Source organism: Rhipicephalus microplus, chromosome 2 (assembly GCF_043290135.1).
Source record: "Rhipicephalus microplus isolate Deutch F79 chromosome 2, USDA_Rmic, whole genome shotgun sequence".
Taxonomy (NCBI): Eukaryota; Metazoa; Arthropoda; class Arachnida; order Ixodida; family Ixodidae; genus Rhipicephalus; species Rhipicephalus microplus.
The window spans coordinates 143,483,379-143,508,406 of NC_134701.1; the positions used below are offsets into that span (position 1 = coordinate 143,483,379).

A 25,028-nucleotide genomic window follows, 5' to 3' on the forward strand; every position below is an offset into this window, starting at 1 on the left:
GAGTCACATCTTGTCACAACAAGGTTCCCCATGACCATCCGGGTATGCCAACGATGAAGCGCGACTCATGTGCAGAAAAATAACGAAAGTGACTGTTACAGCCAATTAGAAACAAGAGTGGCGATCTGCATTGCCACTGTCTTTATTCAGGACGTTACCTTAAACAAAAAAAGGAAATGATCCTTCTCTTTTTAGAAATGGGTATAACGCAAAAATTACACGTGGCTATACAGAGAAATTCGTTCGTATAATGTGCATTGTTTTCCCACAAAGGGAAAGGAATGATTGCTACAGCGACGAATTGCCATGTCACGCGAAAAACGGCCAGCAGCTCGAAATGAACATTCGAAACTTGCTGCGCGCACCTCAAGAAGAAAGCAAGCACCAAATGAACATACACAGCACAAGAACTGGCAAGCAACTGTCAAAGCTCGACAATTAAAGCACGCTATTCCAATTGTGCTCCACCTTTCGGAAAGTGGGGCACACATTAATACTTCAGCTAACATTGAAAATGATTCCACACAGTTATTCAAATTGCTACTAGCATAGCCACTGCGAGTTGAATAGGACTTGCATTAGGCTAGCTTTTTATTTCAAAAGCAAACTCAGGAGATCGCCGGAATCAATAGGTCGTGTTACATGCAGCATAGCTGTATAGAAAGCACCTCAGCGATCCAAATTGATACAGCACCTCCTCCGACCAGGACATCCAGCTTGAGTATTTTCAAAGTCACATTTCCGTTCACAAGTTCCTCCAACCATGGTGCACGTATCACGTTTTCCTGCACACATAGTAATCTGAATAATTATTATCCACTAACAAGACAAAATACTCCCTGTGTATATCCTTCATTTCAAAAAGTGACGGCGTATAAAAGTTATGACAGATTACCTCATTTACTTACCGTTATATTCCTTCAGCTTAAGTAACGAGCGTCAACACGCAGACTAATTGTAATAAATCACGTCATTACTGTTTGCAGTTGCTGCAATAAATAGTGTATGAACACTCTCAGTGGCCTAATGTCCACGTCATCACCGTGTCTTTCCGCATGTATATTGCTACGTATAAAGGTGCATACACATATACAGGGTGTTTGTTTAAACGGCAGACCAGGCGTTTAAGAAAAAAAAAAACTGGCAGCCAGGCCCACGTCGTCTTCTTTTCGAGGCTAATTTTGCAATACCTAAAGGTAAATCCACACGAGTATACTCCGAGGCAAATTTCGCAACACCTAAAGTTAAATCCGAACGAGTATTCAACAAAAACTCGTTCTTTGTTTTTTTTTGTATATTGTCCTAAAGGCTATTGTCTAAATAGAAGAGTTATAGGGAGTGACAACTCATGGCGCAACTTTTTGTTTAAAAATAGCGAAAATCACACCTTATTTCGCATATTCATTATCGAAATTCGTGCTCGAGATCATGCTCTGATATGAAAGTGGGGTGACGGGACTAAAGTCGGCACTTGCCTGAAATACGGTCTCTACTTGTGCCAGATAGAGATGTGTGTATATAGACCCCTGCGTTTTTCACTATTGAAGACCAGATTTAGGCAAATGGCAATTTTAAACCTCTCGCCATGTTTTGATATCCCGCATATTTTAGAAGAAACGAACAGAATCATTTCGAAGATAATTGGTTCGCACACCACGGAATAGAGTGAATTTTCGTCTCTTTTACTTGCTATAAATTTAGACATAATAATTACAGTCTATTCGGGAAATCAAAAGTAAGGTGTCGTGCGTTTTCCGTGTCCGAATTGCCTACCGACTTTATTAGATGTGTTTATTACAGAAAACTTACCCCTTGGACAACTGTTCTACTTAAAGGACTTTTGCAGTATTTTTACCATGCCTCTAAATGCCCAGTTAGGCGTTTTTGCTTAAATGTTTATGACCACCTGCTAACGTTTACTTGGAAAGTTCCACCTATATGAACACTATACGCTTGACTTTCAAGCCAAGCTTGATTTCGTTAATAATGTTTTCTTGCAACAGTAATTGCGCTGCACTCTATAGAGTGCTGCTTAGCCCTCTCGTTCAAGCAACTCTCTAAAAAAAACCGCCAAAATTTGTTTGATTAGACGCACAATTTAACAGGAGCCGCCTCACTTACATGGTTAATTTGCCATGAGCACCCAAGAATCATAGTTGTTTCCGAAGGAGAAATGACACAAAAGGTACGCACAAAACTACGTTTCCTATTCGGCAAGAATGGTTGCTTTTATGCCTTGACATAAATTTCCAGCGTCGTTGCTAGTGAGCACTATACGATCCCAGTGTCATTTAAAACATCGGATGTTCTGAAGTACGACTATGGTATAATTGCTTAAGAGGACACGGAGCTTTTCTTCTCTGTGTACAAGGTCATTACCAGTTACAGGAAGTACAGCTATGAAGTGGATATACTTGAAAAAAGTAGTAGTTGTAATTTGCTTTGGTTTCACAATTTTGTCAGTGATTATTGGACTATTTCAAGCGTGTTGTTTGCGTGAATTTCTGTAAACGTTCCTTTCGATCGTTCGAAATGTGTGTGGAACACATGATAGGATATCTTGACTGATAAGTTCAGATACTGTCTTTAACCATAAGATTATTTGAAGTACATAACAGAGTTCCTAACGTAGATGGCCGAGTAAATTGTACAAACTAACTAGATGCTTCTCTTGCATTTATTGTCTGCGTGTTGTTGTATGCCTTAATTTAATCATGCGGAACAGGCAAAATAGAGCTTATGTTTAACAGTACTTCAGCTTCCAAGCGTTTTTCTTTTGCTTTCTTCAGCATATGCGACGCTCAAGGAAGTGGCAATGGCTATTTATATTATATATTCGCAGTGTGCTTGTTGAATAAAGCCAATTTATCGCCATAAACACAGCGGTGTTGTGGGGCATAAGCGAGGCTATGTTCAATTGCTGTCAGCTTTGTGCTGTCATAATGACATCTTGTTTGGGAAACAATGCCGTGTGCACACAATAGAAGGTAAAGTAAAGGTAAGAAGACAAATAATCGGGAACTCACAACTCAGTTTATTGAAGGAACTACACGAAGTATGAATATCAAGGTAAATCAAGAGTATGTGTGCGTAAAAAATTATCAAACAAGGAAGCAAATGAAAGGAAGATAAAACAAATTCAAAACAAAACACACCATGACAGTAATTTTTACATAAGTGGTACCTTTAGAGTGTAGCTGAGTGTAAAGGTATTTATGGCTCAAAAAGTGAACTATTTCTCAGTTGGTAAATCGATGGTCCGTTTACGCATGTTTTGGCGCGCCTTCTGATATGAAAGGATTTTGCTATTTCCCAAGTTAGGTCTCTTTGCGATAAATGAAAATGTTAGTGGAACAGTAAACACAATATTATTGGCAGTTCTTGCATCGCTCGGTAAGTGGAAATGATTGCCGCTGTCCAAAGTTTTCATATGGTCATTAAGTCTAGTGATAATGTGCCGGCTTATTGGGGATAGCTAGCGGAATTAACTTATTTCAGAAGAGGGGGACAGAAGAATGATAAAATAACATAATAAAATGTGAAATGTGCATATGAACCTGATCAAAGTATTGAAGTGATGGTGACAGGTAAGTTAAAAACATTTATGAGAATTGCTTTATCATTAGATCCATCGGCCAAGGTGCGCCATTGTTTCAGATGTTTGGTATTTAAAGAAAGTGTAAGGTGCCTATATTAACGGCGTTGGAGGCTCAGAAGGCAGTTAGAGGAACAAAACGCATCTTATAATGCCTCTAAAATCCAGCCTTCAGCCATCACATACCACGAACTATTATTAACTTTATCTATAGAGGCTGATGAATGCATCTTACTCAGGTTGCAGCAAACTGATGTTCCTTTGCAGCCACTTCGAAACGGTGTCATGTGTTTTGCAGGGCAGTGTGTAGGTGGTACGCAGCCATATGAACGAATACACGGGGGTCTCTTAGGTGAAAACCTTGCTGCAAAAACACACGTTTTAGATAGATTATTAGAATTGAAATAGTTATTGCTATTCTCACAATGAGAAAAAAAAACAAAAAAATGGAACATGCCAGAACGTAAATGAGCATTGATAAAACAAAGAGTTTCTGGGACTATTTGTTGGCCTAGTTGCTCATTGACATACCTTAGCTGCCTGTCTTTGTGGTTGTGTGTTTCCTTAATCTGTGTTTGTGTTATTTCGCGGCTAACGTATTTCCTTAAGCACTTCAAGAAAAAAAATAGTTGGTATTCATGAAAACGCCTTGCTTAAAAACAGTTCAGATGCTACCGACCACGCACCATGCGAGAAGCACCACGAGTGAATGTTTTAAAGTGGCTTTTTGATTAGTAAGGGTTCAAAAATAGTTCACCATTGTCCCTATAATGAACAGTATGACGAAGGTTGCTTCGTGTTAGCGCCATGTAAATCTGTTTTATATGCCACAAAATGGCACTATGATCGGATATTTAGCAGTTCCTAGTGAATTCAGAGACCCATTCTACAAGAGCTAAGCTGATTGATATGTGGGGTTTAACGTCCCAAAACCACGATATGATTATGAGAGACGCCGTAGTGGAGGGCTCCGGAAATTTAGACCACCTGGGGTTCTTTAACGTGCACCCAAATCTGAGCACACGGGCCTACAACATTTCCGCCTCCATCGGAAATACAGCCGCCGCAGCCGGGATTCGAACCCGCGCCCTGTGGGTCAGCAGCCGAGTACCTTAGCCACTAGACCACCGCGGCGGGGCTACAAGAGCTAAGCTGCCCCTCGAAGTAGTTTTCTTATTTATATGGTATACGCAGTGCTCCGATAGTATCTACTTCTTATAGGTCATAGGCCTTGGCCACAATGTATAACTAGTATAAGCGTAATCAAAGCTTTCCTTATTCTGACTAGCATGGGTGGTCTCACAGCTTCTATAGCAGTAAACAGTCTAGAAGAACCGTCTTTACCAATATTGTGTCATGATCTTGCAATTATGAGGGGTCCTTTTGCCTTTAAGCAGCATACCGGTAGTACCAGAGTAGATATATTTCACGACTTCCTTTCCGTATCACACACACGCTTTGCTAGAATTGCAGGAATGCGAAGATGGCAAAATAGCGACGAAAAAAGGTAGCCAATCCAATGCCTATTGCATTTTCTATGCTGCAGCCTTGAAGAAGACAAGTACTTGTCAGAACGTTGGCTCTAGCCTAACCTCATTATCAAAAAACTTTTAAACACACCATACAGTATTCATAAATCGTTGCCAATCAACACTACAATTATTGATCTGTGCTCGAACTTGGGCCTTAAAACGACAGGCTACTTGAAGTTGAACTATCCGGCTTACGCTGTCCCAGTAGTGTGTTTTACCCAGGCTTTAACTCCTAGCTTCTTTGATAACACTGCTCTAAAACAGTTATCCACTCCATCGTCTTTCGTCACTGATAGCAAAGCGTGCGACTCATGGCTTTGTGATAAGTATTCATGTGAATGATGTGTAGGTAGGCATATTCAGCAGTATTCGTAATAAATAGATTAGAAAGCTGATGGGGCTGTAGGAAGCACGAAAACGTATCGACGCTGTTAAAATGTCCTTATGCTGTTCTAGGCTATGTGAGCATAGAAACGTGTGAGAGAACGTGAGCAGAGGTAAAGACACGTGGTATTAGTAATGCAAGAGGGCTATACTGTGAGAAAAAAAGGTTCTTTGACTTTTCTGCCTCCTTACTATACGTGCTGATGGCATAGAGCTTCAATCCTGTAATAGAGTACTAAGTACTCCGAATCCTTAACCACTTTTTTAAGCACGCGACTCTTCTTAATGAGACACGTTAGCTATAGTTGCATATAATTATACTTCCTTCAGAAAGTTATGTGACGCTCAAGATAGAGCAAAAGATTCTTTGAAGAGTCAAGTTAAAGTAACATGTCGGGGTTCACCCAAAGAGATAACACATTCTATCTTAGAAAGCAGGGTGCAAGAGTGGAGGCCTGTCAAGATTTACGGTGAATGCTGTCCCAGGCTCCTTGTTGTGTGTAAAACAATACCCTATTATTCTAACATAAGACAAATGCTGAAACGGTGTTCAACTCGGGCAGACCCACCTAGCACGTTCTTGGGCGAGCATGCCCAGTTGGTGAACACCAGGGGTATTCTGGAGAACGTCCGTATGTCTAGGACACGTGAATAACTGTTCCAGGAGCCATCTTTTCCTCTATTCGCAACCATTGTTCAACCAGCCCAGCATGAAAATACTTTATTGGCGTCACCAATTTTCCATTGTATTCGTACACGCCTTTAGTTTACCAAACATCACCCTTTTCAAACATTTTATTTTTAGCTCGCGGTCTAGATCACTCCAGATGCTGTCATTTTGCTTGTGTGAATACTTGTTTCCACTTGCGCTATGCATGCAGGGTCTGTTTCTGATGTACACGCAGAAGTCTTACAGAAAACACCTTTTAGTAAAGCAAATGAGCGAGATGTCTCACCAAACGTGAGCATTTACCGTTGGCGTCCAGCGCCGTCAGCATGAACAAAAGTTAATCATATGTTGTCCCATCGTAACCCGAACATTTAGGATGATATTTGGACGCTCACACCACAGGACGCTGACTCCCAGGAAACTTTTTGCGTTTGATTAGCACTCAATCGCCTTAAATATCATTTTATTGTGATTGCACTTATATGAATACTTTTGGTAGGATTTCGCCGTCATTGTCAACGTCGCCGTCATTCCCCGTATCACGGCCGCTGGATCAAAGCGCACGGGGTGCGGCCTGCTGCGTGCGCCCGAAACAGCGGGAGATGTCGAGTTTATTCACCTGCCGCCGCGGCGCCACCGGTCAAGGACAATGAAAAGCGGCGGAGTAGCGGTGCGTGCGCGAATTCCCGGGATGTTTAACTCGCGACTCTTCGTGCTGCAAGCGGACACTTTGAATTTGATATCCTCTCAGTGCTTTGTTCCACCCTACTACGGGACCCATTCTCTTGTGACAAATGGTTTATCGCTACTAAGAGAGACGGAGTGGCCTCGACTAAGCCATCCCGCCCCTGCGACAGTCAGCTCTAAATTCATGCTTATGACAAGTTTGCCCCGTCCTCAGGCCACAGAATTAATACACGTATTTCATATTATTTAACAAAAGGACTTGAAAGAACTTTCAGACCGCTTTTACGGCATTTAACTATAGCACAAAGTTTGAGCTTCTCGTTAAAATCACTTTTGAATAAAGGCCATGATTTTATGTTTGCCTTTGTCCGCTGGCGCGACAGTGGATTACATAACCTTCAATTCATTCCAGAGTATTTCAGGAGCTATAATAACTCTAAATTAGCATCCGTCTGCATATTTTCCGTTCGAAGACTGTTGAATGTGAAATTGTCTTTTTTGCTGTGCATGTGGAAATAATGAAAATGCCGGGTATTGTGCTTACGATGAAACGTGCATTTATTAACTGGAGCTCTACAATCTCTAAAAGATGAGCATATTTTCTAAATCAGCAGAACAATTTTGCCTGCAATATAAGGTAAAAAATGGAGTTGCCATGGTCCTCAGAGGCGCAGAACTTTTCTGCAGAGGGGCTTGTGTGCCAGCCTTACAAGACGTGGCACAGTGGCACTCACATTCCCTGTCCAGTTAGCTAGGAGTGGTCTAAGCAGCTTTTTAAAAAAAACATCACAGACCTGGTTCGTGTGCTGAAGGCTGCCCGAACCACACCATAGTGCACGGCAGGTAACTAAATGTGGAAGGAGGGCTGAGTGAAGAAGTTCACACAGATTTTCACTTCTTCGAACTTCAGGGTCTTTCATCACTTCACTCACAAAGTCACATGCGAGTTTGCAAATTTTCACGATCTCCATGTTGGGATATCGAAGTTGTCCGTTATCGATTTTCTTCACTAAATCGTAGATGCTGCCACACGGTTTCGTCTATTGCAGGAGAACTTTGCACAGGACAACTGCAAGTAATAAAATCAAGCCAAGTAAAATTTTCATTAAAAGTACTATGCAACAAGTATGTAGGCTCCTTTTCTTACTTTGCTTAGCTAAAGAAAAGTATTATCTAAATTTCGTAAGAGTGGGAATGAAACAACCTGCGGCAAAAAGAGTGGCATACACGCATATCCGGTGTCGAACCTTACAGTGGTGGCACACCGGCGGGGCGGGACCCGCATCCTGATTCGGGCCGGAACCCTGGCTCCGGACTGACCTGAGTTTTTCTTCACTCGAGGTCAGCCTGGAACCCTGCCCTTGGTTTTTAGTGGCGAAAGGGAGGGCAAAAGGAGAAAAATATGAGAAAGAGGGAGAACTGCTGGTTCGCATATTATAGTTAACATTCGAAGAAGGCGAAATTGAAGTGAACATTGTTTAAGACTGGCTGGCGCATTAGCGACGCGTTCGAAAGAATGCAGCAAATAATGCAAAGCTTAAAAATAACCGTCCTTACCTTCTCCACACATGCACGCGCGATGTATCCGGCCAGGTATGCTAGGGGTGCTAGTTCGAGGTCATCCGGCAAAGCAAGCCAAACATTTACTACTTCTAGCTCATAGGAAAGCCACTTAGCACCGAGGACGACCGCAAGTGGCACGGCCGCGGTGTTGCCTTCTCGGGCTTTGAGTTTTAGAGGCGCATTTGTTTCGGAGCTATGGGGAGCGTTTCCGCTCTTAGCAGCTTGGAGGATTCCAACCTGGGGAAAAACTGCGTAGGTTACATGGTTGTGCTCTCCAACGGGCACCAAATATACCTTTGACAGCTTTTCGCCTGAGAAGACCGCGGTTCTTGCATCAACTCTATCGTTGCCTCCGTTAAACTGTCGAAAGCAACTGAAGAGGGAGTCCACGGGGTCGCTGTTAAAGGCACGGGTCGAGACGTAGCGAAAGCTAGAAAAAAGTTTGTTTGATACCTAAGTAAATACACATTGTGATGTTTGTTGGTGAGGTTCGTCGCGCCGCAGAGCGTGTGACGCGTTGCGGATGGAAGAGACGGTATCTGACGTTAACAAACCACACTACAATTGTATTTGACAGCATACACACACGAAATACATAAAGCGGCAGCGTACACTACTAGTCAATTGTCTCACGTGGCGGTGCTTGGGGACCAGGAGGCTGTGGGCTGGTTGCGTCCCTGTGATGACGTAATCGTCGTCGGGTAGATGTCCGGTGTGGAAACGACGTAGCAGCAGCAGGGGTTAAGGGCCGAGTGAACGAACCGTCGCTCGGTAGCCGGTAGCCAGACAGGGCTCGTCCGCGCCAGGCCCGGACCTTGCGACGCTCGTCTCGACGGCGGTGGACAATCTGGAACCTCGCGCGTAGGTGCGGGTTCTCCGAGAGCAGCAGGCCGCGTCCCAGGTCTTGCCAGGCGAGGACCGTGAGGCGCTCGCTGTCCCGAAGACAGGCGCCCTGTGTATGCGAACCTCGCGCGTAGATGCGGGTTCTCCAACAACCTGCCGCCCGTTCTGCCGGCGTTCCAAAAAAAAAAAAAAACTGTCTCGCCTGCGCGCGCCCTTCTTAATCTTCTCTGCAGCCCGAGCTCCTTCGTTTTTCTCGCCTTCCAGCGATCGGCCACTCCGTCGTCTGCTCTCGCTTTCCCTGCTTCGTCACATTACCCCCCCACTTAAGAAGGTTCTTCGCTGTGAAGAACTTGCAGCTGATGATTTCCTGAGGTACCCCCACTCGCGAGAACATCTCCAACAGTGCTTCAGCGATCCTTTCTGTTTCAATGCTTGGCAGCGCCACCGCATCAGGATACCGCGTTGCCATGTCCACCATTGTCAAAACGTATCTATTCCCTTTTTCTGACTTGGGAGATAATGGTCCCACAATGTCAATGGCCACTCTCTTAAACGGTGTATCAATGACGGGGGTTTTACCCAACGGTACTCGCCCAACTAAGTGTTTTGGGAAAGTTCTCTGGCACGTGTCGCACGATTTCACAAATCGTGTGATGTCAGAAAGTACCCCTGGTTTGATGCTTTCGGACCTTCTGCTTGCTCTTTCAGGCACGAGGCTTTACCGCTTCCCTTGTTAGGGCAGTCCTCTTTGCTATGCCCACTACGTCTACATTTTCCGCAGAAGGCTGGTTTTGTCCTTGGCCCTTTAGTATTTGCCCAGCAATCTGAGGCCTTATGACCGCGCTTTCCACAAAGCAAACAATGTGGTTTGTCCTTTTCCTCTTTCCGTAGTGCGGCCTGCGCTCGATCTGGTGGCTTTTTATGGTCCTTGTCGTCCTTACCTTTACCAAGGTTGACGAAACCCTGCGCCTCCATATAATGATCAGTAGCTTCTACTAGCTTTTCAATTCCTCGGCAATCCCTTTCCCGCAGGAAGATTGCCAGCTTCTCGTGGCACTGCGTGATGAATTGCTCTGAAACAATAACGTCTCGTAGAGCTTCGTACGTCCGTTCGGTCTTGGCCATCTCTTGCCAATGGTCGAAATAACCTAGTAATCGCCCAGCGAACTGTCGACCCGTTTCGCAGTCCTCAGGCTTCGCCGACCGAAACTTAGTGCGGTAGCCCTCCTCTGTAAACCGGAAGCGCTGCAACAACGTTTTCTTTAACGTTGCGTAATCCATGGCATGGTCAGGTGCCATTCTGCCAACAACACTTAGCGCTTCACCTGTCAAACAAAGGCTCAGTGAAAGGGCCCACTTGTCTTGCGGCCAATCCTGGCTCCTGGCGACGCGTTCAAAGCGCTGGATGTACGCGTCCAGCTCGTCGCGAACTTCGTTGAAGGGCGGTATGAGTTTGTGCGGACTTTCGTAGCTTTGAGGAGAACCCATGTGCGGACCCTCTACTGATTGACCTGTAGTCACGCTACCCGTTGTCGCATCTAACTCTCGGAGCTTCAACCTTAGTTCGAGAACCTCCTTTTCTGCTTGTAGCCTCGCCAGTGTCTCGGCATCAGCTTCTTTTGCCGCATTGCGTTCGGCTAAACGTACTTCCCGCGCTTCTCGTTCACGTACGCGCTCCTCATCGATCCACTGCTTTAGCCCTGGACCGCTCAACCCCAGTTCCTTTCCAATTGCTGTGAGCTTGTCCGTCTCCATCGTCAACCGTCAGACCCGCATAAGCGACGCGCTGCTCTTTTATAGGATAAGAGCGGTCCTGTCGCGCGGACGCCAGATGTGATGTTTGTTGGTGAGGTTCGTCGCGCCGCAGAGCGTGTGACGCGTTGCGGATGGAAGAGACGGTATCTGACGTTAACAAACCACACTACAATTGTATTTGACAGCATACACACACGAAATACATAAAGCGGCAGCGTACACTACTAGTCAATTGTCTCACGTGGCGGTGCTTGGGGACCAGGAGGCTGTGGGCTGGTTGCGTCCCTGTGATGACGTAATCGTCGTCGGGTAGATGTCCGGTGTGGAAACGACGTAGCAGCAGCAGGGGTTAAGGGCCGAGTGAACGAACCGTCGCTCGGTAGCCGGTAGCCAGACAGGGCTCGTCCGCGCCAGGCCAGGACCTTGCGACGCTCGTCTCGACGGCGGTGGACAATCTGGAACCTCGCGCGTAGGTGCGGGTTCTCCGAGAGCAGCAGGCCGCGTCCCAGGTCTTGCCAGGCGAGGACCGTGAGGCGCTCGCTGTCCCGAAGACAGGCGCCCTGTGTATGCGAACCTCGCGCGTAGATGCGGGTTCTCCAACAACCTGCCGCCCGTTCTGCCGGCGTTCCAAAAAAAAAAAACTGTCTCGCCTGCGCGCGCCCTTCTTAATCTTCTCTGCAGCCCGAGCTCCTTCGTTTTTCTCGCCTTCCAGCGATCGGCCACTCCGTCGTCTGCTCTCGCTTTCCCTGCTTCGTCACACACATATACGTAACTGCGATAAAAAATATGAAGGTGAAAAAATAAAAACCTACTTGTTGTCTAATAGATGTTGAATCAATGCCACAGTTGACCTCGTCGTTATTATCGTTGCCTCGCATGTTTCTTTCGTCATTTTCTTTTTTGTTTTCGACCAGAAAGCTGAATCTCCTCGATGTACGTGATGAAGCCTACTTCAAGCCACGAAAGACGGTCGTCGTCGATCAAGTAGAATGGTTCTTCCCTTTGACCGCGCGGCTTCACAGCGCCAATACTGTGAAGGTCATACCACTTCGACACCATTTTCATGAAGGTGATGGTGGGCAAACAGTCCTGAAATTCTGTCGCATCAGGGTGGCATTGTGGGTTTTCTTGTAGGAACTCAAGCGCTGCTATTACGACTGGGGAGACTCTTGCGTAGCCCTTGACACTTTCATCTTTTCTAAGTTGTTTGGTTCAACGTGTGACTGTGTTAGGAACCTCACTGACTTTACGAGTAGCTGTGACTGAATGCTGAGTAGCTTCTTCAAGTACAGTCCACCTTGAATTAGATTATCTCCTTCCGTCATCTCTTTTTCCACAAGATTATTTCCGAGGTTCTTGATGAGGTGATTTCTGAGGTTATTTCTGAGGTTCTTGATGAGGTGAAAAGACAAAAAAAGAGGATCACCTTGTCGCAATGGATGTGGCACTACATGCGCAAGCATTCCGTCCTCGGAAAGGCTCTTGAAGAGCGCAACATTTGACTGGTGATTGTCGGTAACAATCCTCGTTACACGGAAACCCACATCTTCGACTGCCTTCATGACATTCATTGCCATAGAACGAAGTTGCTCACTCCTGAGGCACCGGGTAAAGAAGTATCCCACTGTTATTACATAGGCAGTTGATAGCCCTCGCAGGTCGAAGCACAACAACCTGTTCGCCACTTCAGGCGTTGCACATGATTGCTGCTCAAGACCCATGTCAACGAGACCGAAAACCTTATCAAGTTGGCGATAGTACATAACTTTCTGCTGTATCGCCATTTCATCGATTATTAGGGAGCAGAAGATTTCTTGTTCGACTTGTAGCGCTTGAAACTCTGCGTGGAGGCGTTCTGTTATGAGTGATGTGACGCCTATTTCGCCTGTTGAGTGCCCGATGTACTTCTGTAGTGTGGCACGACAAGGCAACTTGAACAGGCCTCTTGTTCTCACATACTGGTAACCTTTGTTGGAGCATGCTTTCCAAAGGACGCACGACCTCAGAATTGATTCAGTGTACGCTGGCTTCTTGGAAGCGAAATTCGACACTTGATTCTTGATAAATTCGGCGGTTTTATGGCCTTTGTCTGCGGCTCTTAGTACACTCACGAAACAGGTGATTTCTTTGTTGCTTTCGAAAGCTTGAAGCCGTTCACGAACCGTATTGTACTGGCTTTAGAGCGTCTGCAGTGACTTATTGAGGCGGGAAATTTTCCGCTGGAGGCGGTTCGTCGTTTTTTTCGCATCCTCTATCATACGCTTAAGGTCAAGGTCTGTTTGAGACATTTTATCTGTACATGAACTGGTTTGGCACATACTATTAGCAGGCAATGAAAAGTCCCACGTTCCGTCCGAAGACCCGCTTGGTGCAACATGTTCTTGATCGCCGAAGAGATCAGGCTCGACATCTTCATGCCTGCTTTCATCTGGGCCATTTCGTGCACTCTTTTTCGCGCAAACTGATGAATCACCATCTGGTACTTCTCTTCGAGGCCACTTTCTTATCCTTGGAGCCCTTGGCTTTTGCATATAGGACGGGTAATTGGGGAATACCGTCGGGATGGCAGTTGGCAGGAGCATTCGCAGTTTGGTGCCTTTCTTATAGTCATTTTCGATGAAGTGAAGGGAACAAACCGAAAAGCGGTCACTGGGTACCCACCTCGTTTCTGTTCCGCCAGATCCCTGCCGGGAGATGTTGGTGAGCCATGCTTGTCGTCGTTGAGCGCTCGATAGAAATTCATGGTAGCTCAAACCGGGATTTTTCTTTGCGTTCAACGCGCACAGTGGAACAAAGCAGTTTTTTGGCATACTAACTGGCCACTCTAACTACCTAGCTAAACTGTGAGGCAGATTGCATCAAGCTGAACACGACTATATTTGTTTGGAGCATGTAACCTCATTCCGCGGCGAGAAATTGGCGCGAAAATGCCGCGTTTGCCGTAGCGCGCCCGCGCGTCTCTTCGGTGTGTCCCCTACTACTAGCGCCCCCCGCGAAACTTGCGGCCGCAACTGTCAACAACGCTCGTCCTCCCTCGTCAATGCGCGGCGGCTCCACGCAGCAGGCCGCACCCTGTGCGCTTTGATCCAGCGGCCGTGCCCGTATATATATAGGTATGTATATATGGCTTTCGTCTTCAAATCACATCAGGCGAATGTAAAAGAACCCTTTCGAGTTTTTCGAAAACTTTTGAACCCATTTGCTGACTTTTAACTACGAACATTGATTTCAACAAAATGGACCCAGACATGCTGCCACTATCTAGGTGCATTTAGAATCTTTTTTTTTTATACTCGCCAAGCCCCTCTTGTGTGGTCCATTTGCGAGTACGACGTCATGTGGTATCAGTGCCCTGTTATCGCGTCATACCCACGTGTTCAGCCGCAAGTTGCCGGAAAAAGCATCAGTGATATGAACTGTATGAAAAAGATGAAAGCGCAGTTCTTGCTTTCGCAACCAAAGCTTCGTGGAAAACCAGTTGGTGTGCGACAGGAAACTATATCATTACAGAACGCTAGATGCGCCACCTCTTGAGACATGTGGTACAAGAGTTCCCGCAGTCTGTGGAGCACTTACTCGTCGATATTTTCCTCCTGTATGTAGGCGAAAACTAGGAGATGCACCTTAAGCCATAAGCACGTCGGGCTAGCTCACAATATCTATCTATCTATCTATCTATCTATCTATCTATCTATCTATCTATCTATCTATCTATCTATCTATCTATCTATCTATCTATCTATCTATCTATCTATCTATCTATCTATCTATCTATCTATCTAGCTAGCTAGCTAGCTAGCTAGCTAGCTAGCTAGCTATCCCCATATAGCTTGTAATATAGCTAAATTTGCATAGCAGGGCATCAATATGTGATGAACATAAATTTATGGCGATGGCATAAATGACACAAAAGGCCTGTCGTGCACGAGATGAAATCCACGTCAGCAATGACGTGTGAGACATACATGCATACTAGAGTTAACGTTCAAAAGTATGCAGAGCAGGTGGTTTACACTCTCAATCAACATGGTAAGAGTGAAGATGTGTATTGAATATTGTGACATATCCAACGCACTGAGCGAACAGATATTATCAGTACAAAATTGAGTTATCACAGCAGAGCGATGTCCGACTCTTGGACTAAATAAAAAAGTTTTCAATCTGGGGAGGGTATTACAATGCCTTGTAGCCACGCCAGGGCAGGAGGCATTCATACATCAGTTCTGATAGGCATTCACTATTTCCAACTGCGTTACTGCACATCTTATAAGAGTACCGATAGATGCCCCGCCGTGGTGGTCTAGTGGCTAAGGTACTCGGCTGCTGACCCGCAGGGCACGGGTTCGAATCCCGGCTGTGGCGGCTGCAATTCCGATGGAGGTGGAAATGTTGTAGGCCTATGTGCTCATATTTGGGTGCACGTTAAAGAACCCCAGGTGGTCTAAATTTCCGGAGCCCTCCACTACGGCGTCTCTCATAATCATATAGTGGTTTTGGGACGTTAAACCCCATATATCAATCAAGAGTACCGATAGATGGTAGACCCCTTATCGCCTCTATAACGAAGTGGTCTATCTATATAGAGCCGCATCTTTACTAGAATAGAGACTTTAAGTAAGGCAGATTTATTGATCCCTTAATATTTGAAATATGTGAGTAGGTCACATGGGTGTAGCGCAGTGCTTCCACCAAATACCCGAACGACAATTTGAGATGACAGAAAAGCGGCTGATGCTAGACTATTGGAATGATGAATTTATAGAGAACTCATCAGTGAAGCTGAAACTGGAGTACCGAAGAGTGCATGCCTTCGGAGGCGCTTACGCGGTAATTGATAACGATGGGGAGAGCAATGCCTCGAAGTGAAGCAAATTGTTGCCTGATAACAGCTCTTGCTAATTCCAACATCACAGTGCAAGAGAAACTCTGTCGTGGTTTGTGTGTCTCAGAAGAACCTAGCACTCTCGCTTTTGGTGCTTTGGTTTAGACCGCACATACATGTGAAATGCCCCTGATTTCAACACTCCTCTATAATTACCAATGGCCGCTTTTCGCAAATCCCGAGCGGCATTCGGTAGAGTAGGAAAGAGTAGCACATTGTATTTCTACTTTTCTTGGCCAGTCGCCCACGCTTGGCGACTAACCGAGAACCACGTATTCAAAGAAGTTTAACTTTTGCTACCTTACATATTTTAAAACAATGAAGATGATGGCTAAACCTGACAGATTAGCAATAATTAGTAAAAACTATGGTTAAAGAAATCAAGTGGATAATTTGAACATACGAATAAAGTAATACTCACAGAAAGCACTTCAACTTTATTGAACCTGAATGTGTGTTTCCATTTTGTAAAAAGATACTCATTCCCATTTGTGTAGTTAGTGCCATATTTAGTGTCGCCTGGTATCTGCAGATGACCACAGTCACATAAACCTAAAGCGGAAGGTACTGAAAACATGACGTAGTTCAGCTAGTTAAAAAATTTTTTGATAGATCTAAAAAAATTGGCAGATCCATGTGCAGAGGGAATCGATAATATACGACGCACGAATGAGGAAGGTTAATGTCAGTTAAAAGCACAACGTTATGAGTGGAGGTAAATTATGCCTTACATGACTTTTATCTCATAATTATCATGTTTAGACACGTCATTGACCTTCATTCCCTTCACGCGATACCAATTATGGTGTATGTGAGGGTAGCGAAACGGCCGCGAGCCCATCAGGAGCATGGTATGTGTTCATGTTGTCGCATGGCATGTCTGTCATGACAATAATGTTTGCACCAGTCATACACCAACGTCATCTACTGACGTCATGTAACACCAAAATGGTATATGTGAAATCAGTAAACAACCGCGAACGCACTAAGAGCGTAGCATGTAGTCAATTTTTACGTGACACGCATGCCGTGATTATCATGTTTGGAGGAGTCACTTACCTTCGTCGTTAATTCGCGTCGAGCAATACTGAATTTGGTATGTATGAAGCTAGCGAAGCAGCGGCGAGCGCATCATGAAGGGCCCAATAAACTCTGACGTAACGTTTACGCGCTCACACGCTGGGCGCAGCGACGCTACACTAGCAAATTGCGGGCACTCTATACTCTGATGGCAGTCTCGACAGGTGCGATCAGCGGCCGTCGGGGCAACCCGACGGCAACTGGTGTGATATGCGACATGCTGCACTTCGTGCTGACGACGTTACTCAGACAGCACCGTGTCTGCCTCTCTTCGTGACGGAGGGACGCCAGGCGCACTCAAACGCGCATGCGTCAAAGCAACGAATCGCGGTGCACGCGCGCCGGAGAGGCAGATTGGCGCCTGGCGTGACGGGACGCGATGAAACGAGTGCCGGTGCACACGCACGTCGAAGTGTAATGGCGCCTTGAGTGTCGCATGTATTCATGTTTCATTGCGATAGCAATTAGAGGGACACCCTCGGCTGTATTTTGCGCCAAATCTCGGCGCAGAATCGAACGTGGGACCTAGGCGTCGTGAGAGCGAGGCGTTCACCACTAAGCCGCGCTGGAGCACATCCCTCACCGTTCAAATGGCAAGCTATACTTATATCTACCACTTACCGCTGCTCACGATCATCTCGGGGGAGAATTGTGTTTTCCGTATTACCAGCAAGATGGTACACTAAGCGCGCGTGACACCATCGCGCGCTCTCACTGTGCCATCTTGTTGGTAATACTGAACATATCACGCGGCGGCAGCCATTCTAATCTCCTACGCGTACTTTGTCCTGCTTAGAGAAGGGGAGCGACGCTGCCTCACGCGCCCTTATCTTGCGGCGGCAAGGTGGAGAAGGCCGTATGCCTTGGCTGGCCTTGGTCTTTATCTGGAACAATTCTGCTGTAGTTACCAGATGAACAAAGGAAAATGTTCTCATTGCAGTCTCTGCAAAAAGCGCGCGTTTTCCGACACAGCAAAGTAACAAATGAGACGCCTATTCACGTGCATGCGTCCCTGTGAGTACCCCTTTTGTGTGCCATTTGTTCGTAAGGAACGCGGGGCATGTTTCGATCTGCTTTCTACTCTGCGTGTGACCTCTCAATTTGTTGCTATCAGTTCATTGCTTCGCCTCTCCGGTAAAGCTTTCACTTTTTACATGACAGGCATCTCACGATTATCATGTTTGCACCAGTCGCATAACTTCGTCATCCATTCACGTGACGTAATAGCAAATTTGGCATATGCTAAGCAAGCGAAACGGCCGTGAACGCATCATGAGCGTGACACGTAGTAACGTTGTTACGTGACACGCATGTCAAGATTTTCATGCTAGAGTCGGTCGATTGTGTTCGCTTTGCAGTCATGTCATACCATACCAGTTTCGCATTATGGCATGTGAACGCATTCACCGCAAGAAAGCAAGACCATGAAATGTAAATCATGAGAGTCATGATCTATATCACATGATTCTCATGTTATGACTAGTCAGTTATGCTTGTCAATGAGTCATGCTATGCCATATCAATTTTGGTGTCGATTCCAATATAGAAAAGGCCAGGAGAGCTAAAAGTTGTAGGCAGCTAAATAGAAAGAAAGAAAGAAAGATAGATAGATAGATAGATAGATAGATAGATAGATAGATAGATAGATAGATAGATAGATAGATACGCTCAAAGTTGCTGAATTTCGTTAATAAATGCTTCGCATTTAACAAATTATCTAACAAAACTTCTTCCCGTTATAGCAGGCACAGCGTGAAGATGTTAGTATTTACTAATTAACGCAATCACAAAAAGTGAGACAACCTTTTAAAACACAGCCAGTTTCAACAATTGGAGGTACTTTGGACATGTATACTACTAGATACTTTGATAAACTCATACTTACCTAGAGCGCTTGAAGCAATGCAAACAGCGATTATGACAGATGCCAAATACATGACAGCATCGATCTCCTGCCAAAGCTTCCCGTTTTCCGAAAATAAGTTGGTATCAGTCGGCTTCGTGGATTGGCGTTTTTTCAATATTCGCAAAGGCTAGCAGAATGTACTGAAAAAACAATATCCTTTGTCTATATATCTTGGTATTTGGGATTCTCGCTAACAAAGGCCGTATTAATTCAATGTGATCAAGGCAGACAAAACATTTTTTTTAGTTGCGGCAGCAGTTCGATAGAGGAAGAGTTCGGAAATTTGAAAACCCTGACTGAGTTTCGTTTGGTCAGGTGTAGCTCTTTTTGCCAGAAGACTGCGACTGGTCACAGGAAGCACGAAGCAAAAGTAGGCATGTCTTTTACAGTTTTTTACCAGTTTTTTAAACCGTATACTTATTTCTTCCGTGGTTTTACGTCAATTGAAGCCAGACTCTCTATATTCTACTTATATATACATATATACATACATATATATATATATATATATATATATATATATATATATATATATATATATGTGTGTGTGTGTGTGTGTGTGTGTGTGAAACCTCTTCGGGGATACACCGAGAACGACAGTGTTGACAGTGGTTCTCTCTCTTTTTTGCTTTCTTTCTTCTTTTTGTTTTCTTTGTTCTTTTCGACTTTTTTTCTCTTTTTTTCTTGCTTTCTTTCTTTTTTTAGTTCTCTCTCACTCTCGCAAACATCTTTAAGGCGAGAGGGATGCGGCAGCAACGAAGTTTGGAAGTTCATGTTAGTATAACTCATCCCCTGATGAAGGGAGGACCCCTCCCAAAACTGTTGGGAAATAAATATATTTATTCTTGTTTACAACACTCCCGTTGTGCCATATCCCATATATATATATATATATATATAGGAAGGAAGTGTATACCTAAGGGCTCGTTAGCGTGTTTTGACACAATATTAATGAGATCTAACAGACAATAATGCCAAGAAATCTATAGGGAAGTTATTAGAACCAATTTATTGTAAATAGGAAGAAAAGTGGGTGAAAAATTAACTTGGCGTGAGCAGGAATCGAACCTACGACCTTCGAATGACGTGTTCAATGCTCTACCACTGAGCTACTACGGCGGTTATCCCCCCTACCACTTTATTGGGTTTACATGTGAATTTAAACGGGGGAGTGTCGGTCAGCGCCATCTGTAGCCATGGTGGCGAGTGTTGAACACTCTTTTATGAGCTTGTGTATCGTCACGTAGCACGTGAACTTATTTCGATCTGGCAGCTGACGAACAGTCCCTCCTACACAACTTAACGGCACGAAGTCAGCCAGTACGAGACCCTCGTTAATGAATAAGGGCAGAAGTGTATACCTAAGGGCTTGTTTTTCCGTGTTTTGAAACAATGAAAATGAGATCTAACAGATTATATATATATATATATATATATATATATATATATATATATATATATATATATATATATATATATATATATATATATATATATATATATATATAAGAAGTGTATATCTAAGGGCTCGTTTTTCCGTGTTTTAACACAATAATAATGAGATCTAACAGACAGTAATGCCAAGTAATGTACAGGGGAAGTTGTTAGAACCAATGGAATGTAAATACGAAGAAAGAAAAGTGGATGAAAAAATAACCAGCCGTGAGCCAGAATCGAACCTACGACCTTCGAACGCGTTATTCGAAGGTCGTAGGTTCGATTTCTGCTGACGGCTGGTTATTTTTTCATCCACTTTTCTTTCTTCTTATTTACATTCCATTGGTTCTAAGAACTTCACCTGTACATTACTTGGCATTACTGTCTGTTAGATCTCATATATATATATATATATATATATATATATATTGTTATGGCGTTTATTAGCAGGCACACAGCGTGTATACACAATGGCGACAGTAACGGCCAAGCACGGACTCTCGGCGCGAGCGGCGTCCTTTTTGGGTAGACCCACTAGAGAACACTTCAGAATTTGACCCACTTCAGTGTTCGGTGGCTTCTTTACAATTACCCCGGGGTCGAAGAGGGAGCCGACTGGCGATCTAACAACTTGTCACTACGAGTGGGTCATAGTAAGCCTTCAGGCACTCGACGTTGACTATGTCGCGCCCGCGACGGCGCATGTCCGAAAATTGTTCAATTGGCTCGACAAGATAGTTGTCTGGAGATGTGCGCTCGATCATACGGTAGGGACCTTTATATTTCAGGAGTAGTTTGTAAGAAAGGCCAGCTACAGAGGTTGGGATTGAGAGCCATACAAGGAAACCAGGAAGGAACGTGGGTTCAGAAGTGGTGGAGCCATCACGAATACTCTTCTGCTACTCTTGCTCATGCGTCGTAAATGTCTTCACCAGCTCGCGACACTCTTCAGCAAGCCTGGCTGTCTCGGAAATAGGTGCACACTCAGATAGATCCGGCGTGTATGGGAGTATCGTGTCGATGGTGTGTGACGGGTGCCTTCCGTACAGCAAGAAGAAAAGTGAAAAACCGGTCGTGCTCTGAGGGGCGGTGTTGTAGGCGTAGGTGACGAAGGGCAGTATAGTATCCCAATTCGTGTGGTTCGCGGCGACGTACATCGAAAGCAGTTCGCCGAGGGTGCAGTTAAAGCGTTCGGTGAGACCATTCGTCTGCGGGTGGTAAGCAGTTGTTTTGTGGTGTACAGAATGGCACTCCGTGAGAATGGCTTCGACGACTTCTGACAAGAATACACAGCCTCGATCGCTGAGAAGCTCTGAGGTGGGCCGTGGTGCAGAATGAATCGATGCAGTTGGAAGGACGCCATATTACGCGCAGTAGCCGCAGGGATAGCGGCGGTTTCGGCGTATCGCGTTAAATGATCTACGGCGACGATGGCCCAACAGTTACCAGCCGACGTCAGAGGAAGTGGTCCATACAAATCAATACCTATGCGCCCAAACGGACGCTCAGGGCAAGGTAACGGTTGCAGACTGACTGGAGACTTGTGTGCTGACGGCTTGCGGCGTTGGCAAGCGAGGCAGGAGCGAACGAACTGCTGCACGTAGCGGTACATCCCGCGCCAGAAGTAGTGTTGTCGAATGCGATGGTAGGTTTTGAATACCCCCGAGTGCGCGCATTGCGGATCAGAAAGGAAGGCTTCAGATATCTCTGACCGCAGACCACGGGGTATCACGGGTAACCTTTGCCGGTCATCGGCGTCGTAACTGCGTCGGTGTAGAAGGCCATCACGGATGGCGAAATGGCGAGCTTGACGACGCAAGGCACGCGTGGATGCCGTTGCAGATGGATCAGAGAGCAAGTCGATGAGCGGGCTGATCCAATTATCCTTTCGCTGTTCGGTAGCGATGATGTCAACATCAATGGCAGAGACAGCAGCTGAGGATACTGAGCAGAGCACATTTCCTTCAGGCTGAGGGGAGCGCGAGAGGGCGTCAGCGTCAGCATGCTGGCGTCCGTTGCGGTACAGCACGCGGGTGTCGTAGTCTTGTAAGCGAAGACCCTAATGGGCGAGACTGCCTGAGGGATCCTTCAATGATGAAAGCCAGCATAATGCATGGGGGTCGGTGACGACATCGAATGGGCGACCATAAAAATAAGGTCGAAACATTGTAAGGGCCCAGACGATCGCCAGGCACTCTTTCTCCGTGACGGTGTAGTTTGTCTCGGCTCTCGTGAGCGTACGGCTTGCATAAGCTACGACATATTCAGGCAATCCGGGTTTGCACTGCGCCAGGACAGCGCCGAGGCCTACAGGCCTACACCGCTGGCATCTGTGTGCACCTCCGTCGGGGCTGTAGGGTCGTAGTGGCGTAGAATGGGAGGAGACGTCAGTGAATGGCGGAGCTTCGCAAACGCGTCGTCGCACTCGGAAGACCACGAATTAAGGGGTCCGTTACTTCCAAGGATCTTCGTCAGCGGTGATATAATCGTAGCAAAGTTTCATATGAAGCGTCGGAAGTATGAGCACAGGCCCACGAAACTAAGCAGTTCTTTGACGGACGCAGGTTTGGGGAATTCAGCCACGGCCCCGAAGTTTGGCTGGGTCAGGAAGATTGCTATTCTTAGACACGACGTACCCTAGGATGGTGAGTTGCCATGCTGCAAAGCGGCACTTCAGATTTAGTTGCAAGCCGATTTAGTTGCTGCAATGAGTGACGTATGTGAATCCTGTAAACAATACTTTTCTGAAGATGAGGATGTCATAACATGTGCAGAATGCCGGCAATGCTATCACATCGGAGAATGTATCGGAATAAGTGAACGTACCTATAAAAAGAAAGGGAAAGAGGCAAAGAAAGCCTTAAAATGTCAGACTTGCCGTGTGCCTTCATCTAGGAACACTCAGATGAATAATAACGCTGATCAATCAGCTTTAACGGAAGCCTTGAGCCAGCAACTTGCGGAAATTAACAAATGCTTGGCGCACTTGACAACTAAGGTCGATGACCTTACAGAATTAAAGCAAACAGTCACCAGCATTGAACAATCCATTCAGCACATGTCAGATACGCATGACAAGCTTCTTGAAATCAGCGCAAGGCACGATAGAGACATAGAAAGCCTCCGCAACAGAGTAGAAGCTGTGGAACAAAATTTTGACGAAAAAGATATTCGCAAGCTAAACCTAGAACTAAACGACCTTCAGCAATATAGTCGCCGCCAGAATCTGGAAATTCATGGCATGCCGTTTATTGAAAAAGAGGATACCCTGTCACGAGTTAACGACCTTGCGAAGAGGCTTGACCTGCAGACACTATCTGACTGTGACGTTGAAAGCATGCATCGCTTGCCACCCCGTAAAGGGAAACCCCCAGTTATACTGATAAGATTCGCTCGACTGAGCTTGAAGGCAGCATGGCTTGCTAAACGTGCCGAACTAAGAGAAAAAAACAGTAATATTCAGCTATTTGATAACTTAACTCCTGCAAATAAGAAGCTCCTTTGAATGGCAAGGACTAGAGCCACCGAGATGAACTATCGATTCACTTGGTCTTCACAGGGAAAGATTTTTGTCAGAAAGAATTCAGAAGCACGCGCAATCCGAATTGTATCTGAAGATGATCTAAACAAGATTGTTTAAACACTTACTGTACCTATCGCCTTTTATGGCTTTTTTCTGTTTTGATGATCAAGTCGATGCATTACAATGCTGTCTCTTTCAAGAATTTGATTAAGGACTCGAACTTTCTTTCTGAACGTGGTCTTTCCCTTTATCATATTAATGCACAGAGTATGAGGAACAAGGGTGAGGAAATTGAAAGCGAATTAGTACACCTCAACTATGACTTTGATATCATGGGCTTCTCGGAGACATGGTTTTCTTCACAGTCAGACGTGGTCAGTTTGGGAAATTACAATATGGAATCAGTATTCAGAACTGGAAAACGCGGTGGCGGTGTATCTTTGTATATCAAAAAAAATTTGCCCTATGAGGCGTGGCCCGACTATTGTGTTGTGTGTAGTGATTTCGAAGCAGTTACTGTGATACACAACAAGGTTGTAATAGTACTGGTCTACCGCCCCCCGAATGGTAATACTGACTCACTTCTTGAGTTTTTAGAGAAGCTTCAACATCATGCTAATTCTAATCGATGGTTCGTGATATCATTTGGTGATTTTAATATAGATATATCAAAAGATGGTCCTATTAAGCTAAAACTAATGGAGTTAATGTTGTCTCATGGCTGCGAAAACATCATTAGCACTCCTACCAGAATAACAAGCACATCAGAAACGATCATTGATCTCTGTTTCACTAATTTATCCCCTGACAGTGCATTAGCCGGAGTATTCAGCTCTGGTATAAGTGATCACTTACCTTTTTTTGCACTATTAACAATGCCAGAACTGCAGAATTCTCCAAATTACATGCGTAGAGATATAAACGATCCAAACATTCTCCGTTTTCGCTCTCTAATGTTTAACTGCAATTGGGATGACCTGTACCGAGAACCTGATCCGTCTAAGGCATACAACCTGTTTATGTCAAAAATGGTTAGTAACTACAATACTGCTTTTCCGTACGTCGTTGTAAAGAAACACAAGAGAGCAAGAAAGGAGTGGATTACGCCGGCACTTCTTAAGCGGATAAATGATAAAAACAAACTTTTCCAGCACTTTTTGAAAACAAAAGA

The 25,028-nt window shown here is 45.1% G+C and overlaps 1 long non-coding RNA gene across 1 annotated transcript; it reads right to left on the bottom strand.

Annotated features, from left to right (window-relative positions):
* Window positions 1-528: 528 nt before the first annotated feature.
* Window positions 529-19,010, bottom strand: LOC119169405 (uncharacterized). The gene is made up of 3 exons (XR_005109590.2): window positions 18,877-19,010; window positions 3,831-3,959; window positions 529-785 (listed from the first exon to the last, which is right to left on the bottom strand). It is a non-coding gene; the product is annotated as an uncharacterized LOC119169405 (long non-coding RNA).
* Window positions 19,011-25,028: the final 6,018 nt, after the last annotated feature.